Genomic DNA, 20,075 nt, shown 5'->3' with positions numbered 1-20,075 from the left:
AAGAAATTTACAAATCTGTTTAACTTTCTGGCACCAGTTCATTTAAAAAATTGAAATTTTTTCCAGTGGAGTACCCCTTTAAACCAGTAACTACTAGGTGGATACGTACTGTATAAAGTGTTGATGCACAGACAGATCACAACATTAAAACGGGTCAACAGAGAATATTTACTATATTTAGATACGGGGCCCTAGGTGTACGATCCTGTCAGTGGTCTGGTGGCCGCCTTACTCTTACGATGAACTGGCCGCATCAATGAAGGTAAACTAAGAAGCATTTACCACTGGTAGGGTTGTCACCTTTTTTGTGTGACATCACAGGATACACATATGCAGTGGAAATTTGGTCCTATTCTGACCCCTATAACTTTTTAATTTCTCCTTATACGGGCCTGTATGAGGGCTAATTTTTTTTGCACAACGATCTGCAGTTTTTAACAGTACCATTTTTGTTTTGATGTGTCTTTTTGATCACTTTTTTTAAATTAAATTTGGGAGTTGCAGTTAGTTACTAACTACAACTCCCAGCATGCCCTGATACAGCCTGTGGCTCTGCAGCTGCCACAAATGAAAACTACAACTCCCAACATGTTGGACTATATAGCAGTATATAGTATAGGTCATTGTTTCCCAACCAGGGGTGCCTCCAGCTGTTGCACAACTACAACTCCCAGCATGCCCAGACAGCCGTTGGCTGGGAGTTGTAGTTCTGCAACAGCTGGAGGCGCTCTAGTTCGGAAACACTGGTATAGTATATGGTGCAACATTTCAGGAGTTGGAGGATTGGTTGGATAAATACCGGCCAATGCCATTTTTTATATAAAAATACTGGCATACTGGCAGGGTGGCCAAAATACCGGCTGTGCCAGGTGGCACCCCTACCACTGAGCTGTCTAACATATGGCTAACATAAATGTACACATCTTTTAGAAGTCTGTATTTCATTACGTTCATTGATTTCCATTACAAAACTGTAAAGAGTTTATAAAATATTTATATGTTTTTGTTCCGTCAGCCGGCTATGTACTTACAGAATGTGTTGTACCCAGTACTCGAAAAGCTATATAAACATTGCTTTGGAGGAACTTAACCCCTTAAGGACAGAGACTATTTTGGTCTTTAAAAGGCATAGAGGATGGATTCTTTGTAAGTTTTCTTTTTTTTTTTATTATCCCAGCTTTCTGAAGCACAAAACTTAATTTTTTCTCGTCAACCTAGCCTTAGGAGGTTTTGCGTGTCATCTCTTAATGGTCAGACCAGTTTTCATTTTTGTATTTTTGTCTTCTGAGCCAAGGACTTATTTTTCACAAGGCAAATGGTACTTTGCAATAACACCATAATATTTACTGCAGAACCGGAAACATTTTTTTTGCTGGATGACATTGAAAAATATAAAAAATGTTGCTCATTTTAGATGTTTTTGCGCAGCATACTTTACAGTGAAACTGGCATGTTATTTGGAGTGTATAGGTTAGTAGGATAACAGTGATACCAAATGTATAGTTCATTTATTTTACTACTACTATTATTGTTTTTACACAGCATACTTTACAGTGAAACTGACATGTTATCTGGAGTATATATGTTAGTAGGATTACAGTGATACCAAATGTATAGTTTGGTTTATTTTACTACTATTAAAATAAATTAATATTTATTAATAGCTCCCTAGGAATATATAATAAATCACAGCACCAAAACCTAAAACATATATTTTCCTAAGTCCTATAAACCCCTTTGCCAGCTCCCTACCCTGATTTTAATAGCTGGGGCCAATAGCCAACATGCAGCAATCACTGCCGGCAGCTATTAACACTTGACAACACCATTAAAATGCATGTTAAAGTGGTACTCCGGTGGAAAACATTTTTTTTCTTTTCATCAACAAGTGCCAGAAAGTTAAACAGATTTGTAAATTACTGGTAATTAAAAGTCTTAATCCTTTCCATATTTATCAGCTGCTTTATGCTCACCAGGAAGTTGTATAGTTATTTTCTGTCTGACCACAGTGCTTTCTGCTGCCACCTCTGTCCATGTCAGGAACTGTCCAGAGTAGGAGCAAATCCCCATAGCAAACCTATCCTGCTCTGGACAGTTCCTGACACAGACAGAGGTGTCAGCAGAGAGCGCTGTGCTCAGACAGAAAATAAATTAAAAAAAAAAGAACTTCCTCTGTAGTATACAGCAGCTGATAAGTACTGGAATGATTACGATTTTTCACTAGAAGTAATTTACAAATCTGGCACAAGTTGATTAAAAAAAAAGTTTTCCACCAGAGCACCCCTTTAAAGCAATTGTTGGTGGTGTAGTGGGTCAGATCTCCTGGCCAGGACACTATTTTAGTCAGGATATCCGCTGTCCCAGCAGCCAGGGCGCTTACCTGAGCATTTGTGGCTGATGATCTGCTCCTATAAATCGAGTTTGTCTGTGGCAGGCTCTACCAATAGAGCAAAGCAGTACATAGGCTTATATAAGTCCCCTATGGGGACTAATAAAATGTTAAAAAATAAATAAATAGTGTTTAACCTCTTAAGGACCCAGGGCGTACCTGTACACCCTGAGTCCGCTCCTTTCTATAACGTGGGGCAACGGCTAATAGAGTGGGACCCGTGGCTAATAACGAGCAGCCCTTTAGACGTGGCTTCAAAGTTGATCGCTGCGTCTAAATCTAAAGTAAACTACCCCATGCTAGCTCAGAGGGCTGTTTGGGACTGCCGCAGCGAAATCACGGCGTCCCGAAACAGCTGGAGGACACAAGGGTCCCTTCCTCCTGTGTGTCCAATCGCTGAATGACTGCTCTGTGCCTGAGATCCAGGCATGAGCAGTCAAGCGGCAGAATCATCGATCAATGTTATCCTATTGGATAACAATGATCAATGTAAAAGATCAGTGTGTGCAGTGTTATTAACCTCTTTCCTAATAAAAGTTTGAATCACCCCCCATTTCCCATAAAAAAAAACTGTGTAAAGTAAAATAAACAAATGTGGTATCGCCGCATGTGGAAATGTCCAAATTATGAAAATATATTGTTAATTTAACCACATGGTCAATGACGTACACTAGAGATGAGCGAACTTACAGTAAATTTGATTCGTCACAAACTTCTCGGCTCGGCAGTTGATGACTTTTCCTGCATAAATTAGTTCAGCTTTCAGGTGCTCCGGTGGGCTGGAAAAGGTGGAGTCTGATCAATAAAAAAAATGGTACTGCTGAAAACTTCAGATCACAGCTCAAACAATGAGCCCTCATACCGCCCCATACGTGAAAAACATAAAATGTTATAGGGGTTAGAAGATGACAATTTTAAACGTATACATTTTCCTGCATGTAGTTAGGATTTTTTCCAGAAGTCCGACAAAATCAAACCTATATAAGTAGGGTATCATTTTAATTGCATGGACCTACAGAATAAGGAGAAGGTCTCATTTTGCCAAAAAATGCATTACGTAGAAACGGAAGCCCCCAAAAGTTACAAAATGGCGTTCTGATGTCATTACAAAGTAGCCATCATATGGATTTTTAGGTGCAAAATTGAAAGAATTATGATTTTTTAAAGGTAAGGAGGAAAAAACAAAAGTGCAAAAACGGAAAAAAAAACAGGTCCTTAAGGGGTTAAAAGCTTTAAAAAAAATTGTTACTAAGCCCCTCCTCCAAAAAAAATACAAAAATAAAATCACCCCACATGGTATTGCCACTTGCGGAAATGTCTGAATTTTTAAAATAAAATGTTAATGATTCCATATTGTGATTGAAGCTGATTGTTGGTCACATCACATCCCAGAAAAAAATGTGACAAAAAGTCACATATATGCAAACTACAGAACACAGCAAAAAAAATAAGCTTCTATGCTGCCTCATACACAGAAAATTAAGAAAGTTATAGGGATCAGAAAAGGACAATTTAAAACATACTTTTTAACATAATGAGTTTGACTTTTTTTTTTTAAAGAAGTACAATAATAGAAGATCATGTAAATATGGGTATTGTTTTAACTGTATTGACCCACAAAATAGAGAGAACATGTCAGTTTTACCATAAAGTGCACTGCGTAGAAACAAAAACCCCCATAAAGTTGCAAAATTGCTGTTTCCTCTTCAATTTCCCCGCCACAACTGGTGGCGCAAAAACACTTGTTATGGCTCTTTAAAGGCGAGGAGGAAAAACACAAAAAGGGAAATTGACTATGTCCTCAAGGGGTTAAAAAGGACCTGTGGTCAGAATAAAATAATAATAATTTGCATCCTCTGATGCTCTGATTTCAACAGTTTTTTTTTTTTTTTTCAAATCAGTGAGCCTGATTGTTGCTTTATTTTAATTGAAGTTCCCACCTACTTGACTAATCAGGGAAAAGTACAGAATGTCATGCAAATAGAGAAATCCCTGTATGTCAAAACTGGGGATTGTAGCAACTAAATAAAAATAGTGTTGGAATCAGGGCACCCAGAAGTATAAAATGGAAGATTATGGGAGAGAGGGGGACAGCAAATCAACACTTTCTAATCTCACACATATCCCCTATCTTGTGGAATACTTCTGTGGGCCACAATGAGTTAAATACAGTGGGAACTAAATGAAAAAAAAATCTTTGGTTCTTTTACTTTGTGGGTTGTGTAAAATAATAAAAGCTTTTCTCATATCTCTGGGGTCAGTTATAAATCTTGTGCACAGATAAACCGCGGAACAAGTCATAGGTGAAAATGTTCAATTGTGGTTTTTATACATTTGGAACAGCATCCTGGGCTTTTGTGTGCCAGATCTGAACAGCAATAGAACCCTTCCCCCCCCCCCTCAGAACTATTGTACTTAGGTTCTTTTTACACTGTATTAAAAGGACTATTACCAGAGAAAACTCCAGGCACATTCATTAAACATATCTATAGGATATGTATCATATCCTATGTATCAGAATTTATCAGACAAAGTGTGTCCTTTTGCTCTTCTTTTAGCACTGAGAAGTGAAATGGAAGTGAAAATGAAAGTACACTGCAATACATAGGTATTGCAGCTAACTCTACAAGTGTTTGAATAAAGAGTTTTTTTTTAAATATTTTAAAAAGACCCGTAATAAATATTCAAATCACAAACATTAAGACTACAAAAAAATAACATAATTGGTATCACCACATGCTGAACATTTGAACACTTAAAAGATTATTTATCCGGTGCTATGACTAAGCCAAAATGTTTTCAAAATATGTGATACATTAAAGGAATTATCCAGTAAAAATCAGCATTTCTGTATCTCCAGCTTTCCAAAAAAGATGCATGAGGGAGTGTGCCGTCCATCACTTGGAGGTGGGACCCCCCCGCGATCTGCCACACCTATCCCCTGGGGAAATGGTGTATGTTTTTTTTAGATTGGTCCACTTCTTTAACCCTTCAGATATTGGGATCGAAGGTCCCAAATCACCTATATAGTAGATCCAACAAATTGTTGACAAACTATTTCTATAGTGCCATAAAAATATTTCTTTAAAACACATAAGCAAAAATGACTAATCCCATAAAAATATACTTAAACACAAAAGACATTTAAAAATATTATGTACATCCATGTAGGAGGGGAAACAGCAAGTGAAAAAAAAGATGTTAATTATAGGGGGAAGAGGGAAACCCATAGATACCTGTCAGGCATCGCATGAAACTGTCCGTTCCCTGCTGTTAGGCGGCAAAAATAAACTGTTAGAAAGTGACACACAACACACTACCTGACAGACCTGGTGACGATAACCTTGTGGCACCATATCTCCTGTAATCAAACTACCCTCGAATAAGCAACTTGCCTGACTAAACCATACCTTCAACTGACAAGATACCCACTCTGTGATCTTAGGAGTTACGTCCCGCTGCAATTTACCGATTCTTTCATCGCCATCATGCCTGTAGACATAACCGGTCCCCGCGCAACTAACATACCCATAGACGCGAGAGTTCTGTACGCGAACCATCGTGCCTGTAGACTAAACAGATCCCTTGTACCATCAGGCCTTTGGACGTGTCTGATCCTACGCAGCCATTGTGGCTATGGACCTGAGGCTCTTTATTTTATTTATTTATTATACTTCCGTTCTTTGCAACCACCTGTGTGCCCTGAAATTATTTCTGTGAAAACGTATCCATGACAATAACTTCGCAGTGTATCCTCCTGCAGGCATGGCAGGTATGAAGCGTATACAACCGCCTACGTGTCGTGATGTAGTTGCTTGGAAGGCGTGTCAGTAATAACAATTGCGCAGTTCCTTCCCCTGCAGATGTGGCAGGTAGAACGGGTATACAACAGCCTGTGAAGCGTGATGTTGTTGCTCTGAAGTCGTGTCAGTAGCACCAATTACGTGGTGCATCCCCCTGCAGACGTGGCAGGTATATTGGGTGTACAACAGCCTATGAATCGAGATGTTATTGCTCTGAAGATGTGTCATTAACAATAAACTGCATGGTGCCTCCTCCTGCAGACGTGGCAGGCATAAAGGGTAAACAGCCACCTGTATGTCTTAATGTTATTGCTCTGAAGACGTGTCAGTAACTATATCCTACGTGGTGCCTCCCCCTGCAGACGTGGCAGGCATAACGGGTAAACAACCACCTATGTGTCGTAATGTTATTGCTCTGAAGACGTGTCAGTAGCAATAACCTGCATGGTGCCTCCTACTGCAGACGTGGCAGGCATAAAGGGTAACCAACCACCTGTTTGTCGTATAGTTATTGCTCTGAAGACGTGTCAGAAGCAATTAATTGCGTGGTACCTACCCCTGCAGATGTGGCAGGCATAAAACAACCACCTATGTGTCGTACAGTTATTGCTTTGAAGACGTGTCAGTAGCAATTAACTGCGTGGTGCCACCCCTTGCGGACATGGCAGGCATAATGGGTAAACAACCATCTGTCTGTTTGAAGTTGTGTCCGTAACAACAACTATGCAGTGCATCCCTCTGCAGACGTGGCAGTGAACGGGTGTACCCCCACCTATGTATCGTGATGTGCTGCTCAGAAGAAATGTGTCAGTAACAACAACTATGCAGTGTATCCCCCTGCCGGCAAGGCAGGTGAAAAGGGGTATACAATTGCCTATTTGTCATGGTGTTGTTGCTCTGAAAATTGTCAGTAACAGCTGCGCATCGCAAGCCCCCCTCCAAATGTAGCAGGTATGTTGGGGAACCGCTTATGTGTCATGATGTTATTTGCTGGAGACGTGTCTGCGACAATAGCTTATAAAATTAAAATGATTAAAAGGTAGAGGCTGACTATCAGATGTCAACGTAGAGTGCTAATATGTGAACGTCATACTGACTTGGTGACGACCATGGTGCACCTACTACATAAAACAATGTAAATTGCTATCGAAACTTACAGTATGGTATTATGAATCTAAAGGATGTATGCCCGGAGAGAAAGCTTTGCAGTTATGTAACATGAATACTATAAACCTATAACACAGCATAAATGCTATGAGCGTATGTACCGTGTAACTCTATGGACGTGTGTACAGAGAAGCGTGAAAGTACCATATAAGCTATGACCGTATGTACAGTGTAAATGCTGTAGCGTGTGCATGGTGTGACTATGAGCGTATGAGCCATATTCCATGAGCATATGTACATTGTAAATTATATGAATCTATACAGAGCATAGATGCCGATCACTGTGCATAGTACTACTATGAGCGTGTATGAGCATCCGAACAGCACAGACGCCATAGGCGCACAAACCCAGGAAGCCACAAGCGCCCCTGCAGCACCAATGCCATGGGCAAGTAAACACAAAGCCAGGAGCGCATGCGCAGCACCAAAACCGCCAAGGATGCATGTGCCGCATAAATACTATGAACATGTGAACAAGAGCGTATGAGCACTGTTGGGTCCTGCTGCTGTTCAGAAATAAGTCATATTAGTGTGGACTTTAGTGCCTTTTTACCATTTTTCACCTGTTCCTCTGTCTCTGTGCTAAATTCAGTGTTATACCACACTTTATACACCTGCCAGTGTATTAAAGAAAAAAAAGTTTTTGCTGCATACAAATACGCTTTTTCAGTGGCCTTATCATTGCAAAGGGCCTATATACAAGCAAATAGCGTACCATATACTACCTTTTTTTCTGTCTCTGTGCTAAATTAAGTGTTATACCACACGTTATACACCTGCCGGTGTATGAAAGAAAAAAAAAAGTTTTTCAAGCGTACAAATACGCTTAACAGTGGCCTTATCATTCCAAAGGGCCTACATACAAGCAAATAGCGTACTATATACCACCTTTTTTTCTGTCTCTGTGCTAAATTCAGTGTTATACCACACGTTATACACCTGCCGGTGTATGAAAGAAAAAAAAAGTTTTTCCTGCGTACAAATACGCTTAACAGTGGCCTTATCATTGCAAAGGGCCTACATACAAGCAAATAGCGTACAATATACTACCTTTTTTTCTGTCTCTGTACTAAATTAAGTGTTATACCACACGTTATACACCTGCCAGTGTATTAAAGAAAAAAAAAGTTTTTCCTGCGTACAAATACGCTTAACAGTGCGCTCATCATTGCAAAGGGCATACATACGACCAAGTAGTGTACTATTTAGTACCTGTATTTCTGTCTCGGTGCTAAATTCAGTGCTATTCCACACATTAGTATACACCGGCTGGTGTATGCAACAAAAAAAAGAGTTTTTTTCTGCGTATAAATACGCTTAACAGTGCGCTCATCATTGCAAAGGGCATACCTAGAACCAAGTAGTGTACTATTTACTACGTTATTCTGTCTCTGTGCTAAATTCAGGCTATTCCACACATTAGTATACACCTGCTGGTGTATTTAAAAAAAAAAAGTGTTTTTTCTGCGTAGAAATACGCATACCAGTGCGCTCATCATTAAAAAGGGCATACATACAACAAAGGAGTGTACTATTTAGTAACTGTTATTCTGTCTAGGGCCTATATACTTTGAAAGGACAGCCGTAAGTAATCGCCTGCTGCTGTTATATACCCTCATAAACGCACTAAGCATATCAGGCAGGGAAGTGCCAGGATGTGCACAGAGAAGTAGCAGAGGCCTACATACGTCAGGCAGAGTTGGCAGCAGACTTGGGGCGAGTGGCAGCAGGAGTCACAGCAATAAGCCTGAGCTCCCGTTAACACCCAGCGGTCGTGTCGTCGACCCATCTCTTCTCGTCAATTGGTTTGCACACTCATCCCCATCATCACAAGCGACATCTGACAACCCCAGTCAGGAGTCGGCGAGTTCCTCAGAGACAACCCTCAGTTGGCATGGCCCGGGAGCAGTCCCCGTAATCCCATTGCCTTTGTCCTATGCTGTTCCCTCTCCCAAAGAAGTATCTCATGCTTTGGGTTCAACTCCACTATTTAGTGAGGATGATGTAATAGAGGACAGTCAGCAGCTAATGGGCAGCCAAGAATGTGAGGAGACATGCGTCCCTTGCTCCGCAAGGCGGCCAAGTAGTGATGCGGAGAGTGACGTGGTACCTCATACTCTTGAAAAAGCTAGGTCCAACTAGCGAAACGTTGAGCCAGAGGAGGAGATTTTAGCTCAGTCCCATTGTATAAAATGGATGGATCACGGTGCGCAGTGACACTATGTCTATAGACGGTGTCAGAGCAGAGCGCTGCAAACTGAACTCCGTGATTAAGACCATCCTGCATGGAATGCATTAAAAAAACTTTACTAATAGGGACTGTAATTTTAAACACATATTGCCACCTAGTGGAAATTTTTGAGCACCTTTAATATTAATTTGTAATTATTAAAAGCTAAGTTTTAGACCGTAGAGGGTCTCTATTCAGGGTTTCTCTGAGGGGACATACATCCCCAAGGTTGTTGTTTGGTATATAAGTGCCCGTAGACCCTCTAGGGGGTATTTGTGAATTTACTAAGAATGTGAGGAGACATGCGTCGCTTGCTCCGCAAGGCGGGCAAGTAGTGATGCGGAGAGTGACGTGGGAGGCGGTGTTTCAATTGTTCATGGTCCTGAGGCAGACACTGTTGTGGAACACGAGGAGGACATCAGTGACGTGCACACATCTTTTGATGATGATGATGATGAAGCCGATCGCAATTGGGAGCCGGGTGCAGAAGCCGGGGCTTCATCATCATCAGGAGAAGAGATTTGCTCTTTGTCTATGAGGCAGCAAGGCGGTAGGCACGGTTGGCAATCAGCGTGGTGGTGGCAGTAGTGGAAATTCAGGAGCCAAACGTGCCAATAGCAGTGAAATAGTGCGGACTGCGGGTGGGAAAATCAGCTACTCTGCGGTGTGGTTGTTCTTCATAAAGAATCCGGAGGACGTTAGCGTAGTCACATGCAAAATCTGTTGGATGAAAGTGAAGCGTGGCCAGGGTCCCAATCTCGGCACCACGGGCCTGCATCAACACATGATTCGCCACCATAAAGTGGCCTGGGATAACCGTAGCTCCGATGTGGTGGTCCAGCCTGCCGCATCACCCAGTGGCCATCCGCTCCCTCCGTCATCCAGCCAAGGCTCCACCACCTCAGCCGAAGGGAGCATTGTGTCAAACCCTCCTTCTTGCGCTCCTGCTTCTTCCGCTCGTAGTCAGCCATTCCGCCAACAATCGATCGGCGAAGCCATGTCCAAGAGACAACAATATGCGCCCACTCATCCAACGGCGCAGAAGTTGAATGTGCTCCTGTCCAAGTTGCTGGTGTAGCAGTCCCTCCCTTTCCAACTGGTGGACTCTGCAGCTTTTAGGGAATTGATGGCTTGTGCCGAGGTGGAGAGTCCCAAGCTGTAATTTCTTTGCGAAGAAGGCAGTACCAGCCCTGCATAAGTTTGTACAAGAGAAGGTGGGCCAGTCCTTGAGCCTGTCGGTGTGTTCAAAAGTGCACGGCAGCGCCGACGTGTGGAGCTGTAACTACGGGCAGGGACAATACATGTCTTTTACGGCCCACTGGGTAAATGTTGTTCCTGCACAGCCACAACAGCAACTTGGACAGGTCACACCGCTTCCTCCTCCACGCTCTCGCTTCCAGGCAGTTGGTCCTTTTACAGTGTGCGCCTCCTCCTCCCCCGTGTCCTCGGCCTCCACTGCATGTCCAAATCTCGGTGGCCCTTCATTGTACCACGTGTGTAGGGCACAGCGGTGTCAAGCCGTCCTTCATATGGTTTGCCTTGGGAACGGAGTCACACAGGGGAGGAACTGCTGAAGTTCATTAGGGAAGAAATCCGAGTATGGCTTACTCCACGAAATCTGGAAATGGGAACCATGGTGACCGACAATGGGAAGAACATTGTGGCCGTGCTGCGACAAGGAAGTGTAAACCATTCGCCCTGCATGGCACACATGTTGAATCTGGTTGTCAAGAAGTTCATCAAGTCTTCACCCCATTTGCAAGACGTCCTGACAATGGCAAGGAAACTGTGCATGCACTTCAGCCACTCGTACACCGCTAAGCACACTTTGCTTGAGCTGCAGCGTCAGAACGGTATCCCACAACATAGTCTCATTTGTGACGTTGCCACACGTTGGAATTCCACCCTCCATATGTTGGACAGACTATACGTACAAAGAAAAGCCATCACGGATTTTTTGATGATCCAAGCAGATAGGAGTACTCCCCTGTGTAACTTCAATGTGAACAAGTGGCAGCTCATACGTGACACCTGCCGTTTGCTGAGGCCCTTTGAGGAAGCCACATTTTTTTTAGTCGCTCGAATTACGCCATGAACGACGTAATTCCACTCCTATATTTACTCCAAAAAATGATTGAAAACATGGCTAGTCACGGCAATGGAGACGTTGCACCTACATCAGAAGGCTACATGAGTCCTGTGGGGGATGAACTGGAGAAGGATGATGAGGGGCAGAGCGGAGCACAGTTTACGGTGGATGAGATGGCTGGTTTTTCTGGTCATTGGACAAGAGAGGAGGAGCAGCCAGAGGAGCTGGAGGGTTATTACAAGGGAGGCAAGACAGAGGACCCAGACACACCATGGCAGTATGCAGTGGAGAAGGAGGCAGGTAGTCCAAGCGAGTCACTGTCACAAATGGCACGATGCATGCTGAGTTGCTTGCGTATTGACCCCCGAATTGTCAAAATTCATCAGCGCGATGACTTCTGGATCTCCACCTTATTAGCCCCCCGCTACCGGCCCAGAATGGGGGCCTTTTTTACACCCACTGAGAGGGAGGACAAACTGACCTACTTCAGGGAGCTTCTACGTAGTCGGTTGGCCGATGCCTATCGGCCACATGGTCCATCCACTCGCAGGTCTGACTCGGGGGGCCCTTTGCGCTCACCTTCCACTACCACGGCTGCTGGGCAGGAGAGGGGTGGCAGGAGCAGTACCGACTCAATCAGCAGCAGCCTGAGTCTACAGTCGCTGATGAGTAGCTTCCTTCAGCCGCATAGTGAAGCTACTCATCAGCAGCAGGTGGACATGGAGCAGGACCTGAACCAGCAGGTGGTGGCTTACCTCGACATGACCCTGCCAACAACTGTCGAAGATCCGCTGGACTTCTGGGCAGCCAATCTCGATTTATGGCCACAGCTAGCAGAGTTTGCCCTGGTAAAGCTGTCCTGCTCGGCCAGTAGTGTGAAATCAGAGCGGGTGTTTAGTGCGGCCGGGGCCATAGTCACCCCAAGGCGAACTCGTCTGTCCACTAAAAATGTGGAGAGACTGACGTTTGTCAAGATTAATCAGGGATGGATCAGCCAGGATTTCCAGCCACCAATGACAGATGGGTCTGAGTAGATTGACCATGCTCCTACAACAAAATTTTCTCTATTGTGGTTGGTTATGAAACCCCCTGGGGCAGACCTGGGCATTGTACGGCCCACTTGCCACATAAGGCCCTTTGATTGGCTCTGACCGGCCCGCGCTGATTGAGGGACATCTCTGCTGCCTAATCTGGGGGACAAGTATGCTCCTAATCTGGGGGACATCTATGCTGCCTAATCTGGGTGACATCTATGCTGCCTAATCTGGGGGACATCTATGCTGCCTAATCTGGATGACATCTATGCTGCCTAATCTGGGGAACAAGTATACTCCTAATCTGGGGGACATCTATGCTGCCTACTCTGGGGGACAAGTATGCTCCTAATCTGGGGGACATCTATGCTGCCTAATCCGGGGGACATCTATGCTGCCTACTCTGGGGGACAACTATGCTCCTAATCTGGGGGACATCTATGCTGCCTAATCTGGGGGACAACTATGCTCCTAATCTGGATGACATCTATGCTGCCTAATCTGGGGAACAAGTATGCTCCTAATCTGGGGGACATCTATGCTGCCTACTCTGGGGGACAAGTATGCTCCTAATCTGGGGGATATCTATGCTGCCTAATCCGGGGGACATCTATGCTGCCTACTCTGGGGGACAACTGTGCTCCTAATCTGGGGGACATCTATGCTGCCTAATCTGGGGGACAACTATGCTCCTAATCTGGGTGACATCTATGCTGCCTAATCTGGGTGACATATATGCTGCCTAATCTGGGGGACAACTATGCTCCTAATATGGGGAAATTGATGCTTCTGGCCTTGGGCCTATAATTTTTTGAAGTTTAGCAGTAGCTAAATACATGCTTAATGCAAATGTCAACATTGATCTTTAAATGTAAGGGGTTATGAAACCCTCTTGGATACTGCGAATGACTGCTCCAGACTCATTCTGTGTCTTTCACAAACTACTTGCCTCCCTGGTGCCTCAGGCCTTGGGCCTATAATTTTTTGAAGTTTAGCAGTAGCTAAATATATGCTTAATGCAAATTTCAACAATGATCGTTACATTTCCGGCGCTCTGCCAGGGCCTTCTCCTACCCCGCCAGGGCCGATCCGAGGACCTCACTAACCAACTCACTAACTAATCCAATCGCTTATAGCGACGGGCGGTGTGTACAAAGGGCAGGGACTTAATCAACGCCAGCTTATGACCCTCACTTACTGGTAATTCCTCGTTTTAAGGTTAAATAATTGCAATCCCAGATCCCTATCACGAACTGGTTTCAGCGTGCAACACGCACCTGTCCTTGAAAGATAGAGACACGTTTATCCGTTCAGTGGATCGCTAGTACGGCCCAGGACATCCGAGGCCATAACACACCTGTTATTGCTCGATCTCGCAATCAATCGGGCAAGGTAAGGGGTTATTAAAGCCTCTTGGGTACTGCTGAGGCCTACTCCTGACTGCTCCTGTTGCAATGTATGAGGTAATTAAACACTCTTGGGTAGTGTTATTGTTAAATTTACCAATAATTTTATCAGTAATAAAATTTAATTTTGCAGAATGCTAACCGTTACACAACGGAACGCTTGTTGCGTGTGATTTTTTAATGAAAAAAAAATATATATATAGATGGAGAGGGATTAACTCTGCTTAATCATTTTTGGCGATTAGAATCCTTTTGTGATCTGATCTTTTGGAGACAGATGCGCTTACACACATGTGATAATTTTTTTAACCAAATTTCAAACATTGTGTGGTTTATTATTTTTGAGAAGAATGTCTTTTGGTGGTCCACCGTCCTGCATTATAGAGTCTTCTGAACTGCTGTATATGCGCTTGTTTTTAAAAAACAGGTATTTTGTCAGACAATTTCAATAACATTTTGCGTTTTTTTGGGGTGGATTGTGAAGCCCGGGTGTGTACTCGTGCATCAGCCAACTCCAGGCTGTGTCTTTCAGGCAATCTATAGGTTCCTGATGCCGCAGAGGTGGGGCCTGGCTCTGGGAATTTAAAATTTTTGGATTGTGGGTGCTACCAAAAAAGATGGACACACCCTAATCCGTTCAGTGGAGCGCGCCTGCGGCCCCGGACATCTGAGGGCATAACACACCTGTTATTGCTCGATCTCAGGAGAAGGGGGGGTTCATCATCGGGAGAAGAGAGTTGCAGGTTGCCCTTGAGTCAGCAAGGCGGTAGCACGGTTGGCAGTCAGCGTGGTGTGGCAGTAGTGAAAATTCTGGAGCCAAACGTGCCCGGGGGAGACCACCTGCTTCGCGGCAGCTTACCTTTCCGGGAGTTAGCTGGTTACCAGCACCGGTCGATGAAAGATAGAGACACGCTAATCCGTTCAGTGGAGCACGCCTGCGGCCCGGAAATCTGAGGGCATAACACACCTTGTATTGCTCGATCTCGCAATTGATCGTGCAAAGGTAGGGGGTTATTAAAGCCTCTTGGGTACTGCTGAGGCCTACTCCTGACAGCTCCTGGTGTAATGTATGGGGTAATATGGGGTAATTAAACACTCTTGGGTAGTGTTTTTTTTTTTTATTTACTGATAATTTTATCGGTAATAAAATAGAATTTTCCAGAATGCTAATCGTTACACAATGGAACGCTTGTTGCATGTGATTTAAAAAAAAAAAAATACGAACAGGGATTAACTCTGCTTCATCATTTTGGGCAAAAAAAGTCCTTTGGTGATCTGATCTTTTGGAGACAGATGCGCTTACACACATATTGAATTAGTTTTTGTAAAAAAACTTAAAACATTGTGAGGTTTATTATTTTTGAGAAGAATGTCTTTAGGTGGTCCACCGTCCTGCATTATAGAGTCTTGTGAACTGTTGGATATGCGCTTGTTCTTACACAAAGGTATTTCTTTAAAAAATTTCTAAAATTTTGTTGTTTTTTGGAGGGGATTGTGAAGCCCGGGTGTGTACTGGTGCATCAGCCCACTCCAGGCTGTGCCCTTCAGGCAATATATGGGTTCCTGATGCCACAGAGGTGGGGCCTGGGTCTGGAAATTTCTAATTTTTGGATAGCGGGTGCTACCTATGAGAAATCTTTGTCCAAAATTTCATATATTGTGTTGTTTTTTGGGGGGGGGATTGTGAAGCCCTGGTGTGTGGTGTACTAGTGCATCAGCCAACTCCACGCTGTGCCATTCAGCCACTAAATGGTCTCCTCTTGCTGCCAACATGTCCACGCTGTGTCATTCAGCCACTATATGGTGTCCTCATGCTGCCAACACCTCCAGGCTGTGCCATTCAGACACTATATGGTGTCCTCATGCTGCCAACACCTCCACGCTGTGCCATTCAGCCACTATATGGTGTCATCATGCTGCCAACACCTCCACGCTGTGCCATTCAGTCACTATATGGTGTCCTCAAGCTGCCAACACCTCCACGCTGTGCCATTCATCCACTATATGGTGTCCTCATGCTGCCAACACCTCCACGCTGTGCCATTCAGCCACTATATGGTGTCCTCATGCTGCCAACACCTCCACGCTGTACCATTCAGCCACTATATGGTGTCCTCATGCTGCCAACACCTCAACGCTGTGCCATTCAGCCACTATATGGTGTCCTCATGCTGCCAACACCTCCACGCTGTGCCATTCAGCCACTATATGGTGTCCTCATGCTGCCAACACCTCCACGCTGTGCCATTCAGCCACTATATGGTGTCCTCATGCTGCCAACACCTCCACGCTATGTCATTCAGCCACTATATGGTCTCCTGACACTGATGCCACCACCAGGCTCTGTCATTCTGCTGCTGTGCGGCAGTGATTCTAAGAGCGATGCCGGTAATCTGCATGCTATTCTGAATAACAGTATTATTTCACTACCCCAGCACACTCCATATGGGTTTTAGGACACAGCAAAGTGTTCTATACCCCTATAGAGGCTGTATGTAGGCTAGAAATAGCCTTTTTTAATATCGATTCCCCGCGAACAAATTTGGATCAAAACAAACTTTTCGGGAAAATTCGACAAATCGGCCGAATCGAATTTTTGAAAAGTTCGCTCATCCCTAATAACAACATATGGAATGAATGTAAGAAAAGTAAATGCCAAGGACATGAACAGCATGAATGGCATGAGTTTGTCGACAGTATAACACACTGTGAGCATATGGGAGTACAAATACCATGTGGTGAAACGTAATAATTGAGATTGCAAGTGTGAATGCTATAGGCGTATGGCCAGATAAATAGTGTGAGCGTATGTACCATATAAATGCTATAAGCATAAAATCGTAGATATACTATGAACGTACGATTAGTGCGCCATGCGTCTATGAGAAATAAAGGCCATGAGCGTACATACGATAAGCAAGTTATGAAGGTACGAACAGTGAAGATGCCCTACCTGTGTGAACAGTATAAAAGGTATGCAAGTATAACCAATATAAAAGCCAAGAGCGTATGAATAGTATGGAGGCCATGAACAAACGAATATAATGAGCAAATTGACCATATAAACACCATGAGCGTATGAAAGTATGACGTGCCATGACCTGTGAACAGTATGCCTATGAGCGTATGTGCAGTATAAATACTGTGAGTGTACGTGCAAGATAAGCTGTGAACGTACTTGACTTGCAGTATGAACGTTATGAGTGTACGTGTGGAGCGTGCGTGCAGTGAAAGTGTTGTGAGCGTGTGTGTAGTGAGATTGTTATGAGCCTAAAAGCTATGAGTGTGCGTGCCGTATACTTGCTGTGAACGTGCATGCAGTGTACAATGCTAAGAGCATGCATACAGTATACGATGCTAAGAGCGTACGTGCAGTATACAATCCTACTTGCGTGCAGTAAACAATGCTAAGAGCGGGTGTGAAGTATTTTAAATACACAGTATAAATAACCGGTATGGATTCTAAATGAAGCACAGTATGAGCGACATGAATTATGCTTGGTATGGATGCCCATTACAAACGTTAAGATTAAATGCACGGTAAATATTATGATTGCATGAAAAGGTTTCTATGCACAACTTCAATGCAATGGAAAAATCCCAGTACCAATGCAACGAAAATGCACAATATAAACGTAGTGACTGAATGCAATTTCTATGTACGCATAATATCAATTTATGCACGGAAAAATGCATATAAATGAATGGACTGTAACAACTTTATGTACGGAGAAAATGCTATGCAGTGTATACCTGTATGGAAGCCTTTCTATTACTAGAGAAAGTGAACTTCATACTCACTAAAACCATTGGAGATGCCAGGTTAGAAGACGGCAGCAGGGTACCGAATCTCTCATCACGGCCAGCCCAAAGCCACAAGGAAACCGTTCGGCTAAAGGGACATAGCCTACCCCCTTACACGGCTTCCCGCTGTTGCATACGTGACCCGGCACGGGGCCTAGCAGGTCGGAGGCAGCTTTAAGAAACTTCCTGCACCGGTCATCACGCTTGATGGGGAATGCCACCATCCCAGCTGACAGGCGCTTTTGCCCGCCATACCTCCCCCCTGTACCTTAAAGACACTGGGATCCTAAGCACAGTGGGCGGCGTGCGACCAGACATCACGCCGGGCAGCTAGTGGCATGCATGCCCCGGACAGCGTGGCTCCAGATGAGTGTGCACCTGCCGGAAACTAGAAACTGGCGGGAGAATACAAACGCCGGTCCCTACCCCTCCTTCCGCAAAATGTCACATACACCCCTCCTGTAGGAGCAGGGGCGTTATATACCCCTGCCCCTACCCACGACTACTTGAGGCCCCGCCTGGACATGTGGGGGGTGGAGATACTCCCGCCCCTCACACAAACACAGCCAATAGGCATACACATATCAGCAAATGTCCTAAGTTTACAACTTTCCTCAATTTTCTTATAACTTCCTACAAAATATGACAAAAATGTAGGTAAAAATAAATTTATAAATGTATTAATTAATTAATTAAACACCATTTTAATAAAATACAGAGTGAGATTAATGATTTTTTATGGGATGGGAAACAAACACGGATGAAACACACATTTCTGAGTCCTCCTTTGAGCAGTGGTGGTTTGGGTATATCAAATATGCAACTGTATTATAAAGCGGCACAAATTGAATACATGATAAAGGAAGATGATGTTTTAAAAGTTTTTTTTTCTAAATTAGGTATTAGGGGGGATAGCACTTTGGAATTAATTGAAGGGGGAAGATGTATGCACAGGGTAAAAATCCCCACTTGTAATATGTTTAATAAAGTATGGAGATTCACGAGACGTTTATTAGGGATTAAGGGTAGTATGCACTACACACTAATGTGGGTTAATGGAAATTTTCCAGAAATGGTGAAACTAAAGGAATTAAATTAAAGATTTTGTGATAGAAAGCACGTTAAAAGAGTGGAAAACATTTAATGGGGAATTTAGTATTAGTCAGAGCGATTGCTTTTCATACTTACAAATCAAAAGCGCTTTTGAGAAGGAGAAGAACAACCCTAGATGGGCAATAAATAGACATGAGTTAATTGACTATAAGTTTGGGCTTCGGTCCTCCTCGACAAAGGTATTAGGTAACTTATATAAGGGCCTAGTTAGATTTTCCGTTGAAAAATTTCCTCCAAAGAGTAGGGATAAATGGAAGCATGTAGTAGGTCAGATCAATGGGGAAGAATGGAGGGAAGTATTTATAAATATTTCCCAATCATCTCTCAATATGAACCATAAAACCTCTATGATAAAGTTGATACACAGGATCCCATATACGCCGGGGTTCCTGTATAAGATAGGAAAAAGACTTGACTCTAAATGTCCGAAATGTAATATGGAAGGTGCGGATTTGTCACATATGGTGTGGAGCTGCCCAAAACTGCTTTCCTTTTGGACAGGGGTATATAAGATGGTAGAAACGAAATTGGGTACTAAGATAAGCTTTGATATTAAAACGGCCATTCTAGGGATAGGACTTAGGATGCAGTGTAAGAACAGTGTTCTGATAAAGGCTTTCGGATTAGCTAGAATAATTATTCTTAGGAGATGGTTTGTTCCCCAGGGCCCATGTTGGGTTGAGTGTCAGAGGGAAGTTCAACAAATGAGAAGATTTGAAGCTATTTATTATCAGGGCAAAAAGATAGGTCAAAAAGTTGAAAACGAGTGGAAGAAATGGGATGAGGCATCCTAGCTGGTAGTGGGTGGGGGGATAGGGGTGTGGGTGGGATTATTTATATTGTGTAAAGCGAATTTTGAAATGCATTATTGTAATTTTGTAATTTGAAATAAAAAAAAATAAAAAACATCTGCCATGTTATGGGGCACTAGAGGCGCAAGGCATATAGGATGTCATTAGTAATGGTGAGTGTATAAATGGTCATACATTCTACCAAGAACTGAATAAATTGTTGGACAGAAGAGTGACATAAAGTTAACA

General features: G+C 43.4%; 1 protein-coding gene across 5 annotated transcripts in view; it reads left to right on the top strand.

The window, feature by feature from the left end:
- PDE11A (phosphodiesterase 11A) overlaps window positions 1–20,075 on the top strand; it is an 807,989-nt gene that overhangs the window by 435,039 nt on the left and 352,875 nt on the right. The window lies entirely within an intron of this gene.

Source organism: Hyla sarda, chromosome 8 (assembly GCF_029499605.1).
Source record: "Hyla sarda isolate aHylSar1 chromosome 8, aHylSar1.hap1, whole genome shotgun sequence".
Taxonomy (NCBI): domain Eukaryota; kingdom Metazoa; phylum Chordata; class Amphibia; order Anura; family Hylidae; genus Hyla; species Hyla sarda.
Note: the sequence above shows the minus strand (reverse complement) of the source record. Positions and strands in the feature narration are given on the sequence as shown.